The sequence below is a fragment of the Papio anubis genome, chromosome 19 (genome assembly GCF_008728515.1).
Source record: "Papio anubis isolate 15944 chromosome 19, Panubis1.0, whole genome shotgun sequence".
In the NCBI taxonomy this organism is placed as follows: domain Eukaryota; kingdom Metazoa; phylum Chordata; class Mammalia; order Primates; family Cercopithecidae; genus Papio; species Papio anubis.
The window spans coordinates 31,814,258-31,817,000 of record NC_044994.1 but is presented as its reverse complement, the minus strand read 5'-3'; the positions used below and the strand labels follow the sequence as shown (position 1 = coordinate 31,817,000).

Genomic DNA, 2,743 nt, shown 5'->3' with positions numbered 1-2,743 from the left:
ACTGAGTCTCAGGAAATCCAGACAGAGAACGGTTACTGGGCCAGGAGCAAAGCTAAGGATGCTAGGTCATTAAACTCCGGCCCAACACTTCCAAAATACCTTGTGACAAAAACTGACTGTCAGAACCCCATAAGGCTGTATCTCTCTCTGTGGGGATGTGTGTGTGTTTCTGTACCTGTTTCAGAGGGGTATAAAAAGTGAGAGGGGTGACTGAAGATGGCCCGGTTATTACATTACCCTTTAAGGTTTTAAAATCCGGTGGCATTTATGACAATCATATTGTGATCCATCTACTAAAACATAAAAACATGGAGGCCTAATCTCTGTAGGTTTAGGATGCAATTCTGTCTCTGGAATATCAAGTAACGCAGTACCGAATGTAAAGACTGTCTTTGACTGAGGACACTCTGGGAAACAATTTTCTGCTGCATGTTAGCCTATCTGTAATCAAAGTGTGTGTGTATCTCTGATTTTTTTAATCCCTTCACTTCTTTCTTTCTCTTTTCCCTCATTGTGTCCTTACTTCCCCCACCTCCCTCCCCCGCAAAACACTTTTCTCTTGCCTATGGAGATGGGAACCAAAAGGAAATTGATGCAGTGGCGGGTTTAATATGACATTTGAAAAGTGACTTTTTGATTTTCAATTAACCTTGCACAAAGAGGAAATATTGAAATTCGCCCCTTTGTTCTTGGCTGGATCTGCAGGCAGGCTGGTTGGTACCAAGAGCTGAACCGGGTTTTGGGTGGGGCGATAGGGAAGGAAGAGGCAGGTTGAGGAAAGTAAGAGAAAATCTGGCACCTACCAAAGTGCTCTGCTTCTGTTTGCACAAAATGAGACAAGACTAGCCTGTACTAATTACTCTCAGAAGGGGGAAACAGGTAGGAGAGAAAATGCTCTTGTCATTTGTTTGACTTAATTGTATGCTTTTATGAGCCTTCTGGCTGGAAGGATTAAAGTTACTTTTAATAACACTTCCTTTCAGAAAGAATGTGGTTTGAAGTTTCCCAGCAGGGCCTCCCAGTCAACAGCAGGATCCTTTCCCCAATCCCTGACCCCTCCCCTTTCCCCCTCCCGCCCCACCCCCGCCAGTCAACCCTCTCCCCCTTCCCTTGTTTGAAAGGCCCATTGTTGTTTGTAGAAGAAAGAGATGCTTACACCATAACATAAAACAATAAAGTTAACTCCGTGAGTCTCCTCTTTCCGGATTTTCTATGCAATCTTTACGAAAGGCAGTAGTATCTCCCCCCGCCTACCCCGCCTCTCCGCACCCCCACCCCACTTCCTCCACCACCCTATTCCCTGCACTTCCCCCCACCCCGCCCGCTCCTTTTTGCAAAAGGAAACCTTGAAAATCATATATGGAAAAGAAAGTAGCTTGACGCTTTGGACCTCATTAAGCTACGTGTGGACACCAGCGCGGTGACAGCGGCAAGGTTCCATAAACACACGCATCGCAGGTGATTAGGGCAGCCCGCTTCCGCTGATGGACCTTCCCCTTTTTGTCTCTGTTCTTGCAGGGTTTCTGCTCCTTGCTCCCTGGCTGTTTTCTCTCGCTCTCTTTTTACCTTCTCACTGTTTTTGTCTGTGTTTCCTTTTGCTCTGCGGTTTCCACCGCGCCAGTCTCGACCCCGAATGGCATCGGCAGGGTCCCCCGCGGCAGACCAGGGGTGTTGCGGGCTGCTGGGCGGGGTGGGAGGGGGGTACCGCGCGCTGCACGTGCAGAGCCGCCCGGACGGCTGCGAAAGGACAGCGGCGCACCCCGCCCGAGGCCCCAGCGATCCATCAGGGCGGCTGCATGCTGGAAGACGCTTCATCTCATCCCTAGATGGCAGCAGGATTCTGAAGCTGGCGCAGCCCTGGGCAGCCCTTTCTTGTCTATTTTCCTGAACAGATTGCCAGGGGATACGGCGGCTAAACAGCCCGACGCCTCCCCCGAGTGCAGCTCAGACCGAAGTGCAAGCCGGACTGACGCCGCTGGCGAGGCTTCTGGGGTCAGATCCTGAAGCTTGGACACCACATTCTCTCTTTTTGCACACAGATGTGCTACTGTGTAAAAATAAACAAACAAAAACAGAGGAGTTCAGCTTCTTGGAGAATGTGTCATGGTCAAGACTAGTGATTCTGGGCGGTGACAAAAGTCCTGGAGGCCTGAGTGCACAGAGGACACACGCACAGATGCACATGAACTCATGGGGAAACACTAGTTTTCTCTGCCAGGGACCAGGCCGGCCATGTAGGAAGGCAGCAGGATGTGAAGATTGAGACTTTAGCTCCAGCTTCACTACCATCCTGCCGTGTACTTTGAGGGAAGGTTCGCTCTGTCCCTGAGCCTCACTTATTTCATCTGTAAAACTGGGGTTATTATAGCTTTCAGCTGTGTACGTACAAAAGACTGTTAGGATTATCAAGAGGAACAAAGAAGGGGGGAAAATCACTTTGACAGGAGTAGGTTCACTGCTGCAGCTTTTGGCCCAGAGCAGGCATTTTTCTTCAGAGGAAGCTTCCAAATGGTGCTACAGGATTTATTTTGATCAGCCAGATATGACTTATTTGAAAACAAAGGGCAGAGGTTGTTTCACACCTTAAAAGCTGAGGGCTTTTGTCTCCAAACCACTTATTTTGTCCACACCCAGTCCCTCATCATGCACTTTGTCATCCCTTGGAAATCCTTTACATCAGAAATCTTTATCACCAGAAACTACACACAACAGCCCAATAGTTGCATCCCCGAGGGCCCAAGGA

The 2,743-nt window shown here is 49.1% G+C and overlaps 1 long non-coding RNA gene across 1 annotated transcript; it reads left to right on the top strand.

Moving 5' to 3' along the window:
* The first annotated feature begins 1,304 nt into the window (after positions 1 to 1,304).
* LOC103879685 lies at positions 1,305 to 2,074 on the top strand. The gene is made up of 2 exons (XR_640425.3): positions 1,305 to 1,458; positions 1,893 to 2,074. It is a non-coding gene; the product is annotated as an uncharacterized LOC103879685 (long non-coding RNA).
* Positions 2,075 to 2,743: the final 669 nt, after the last annotated feature.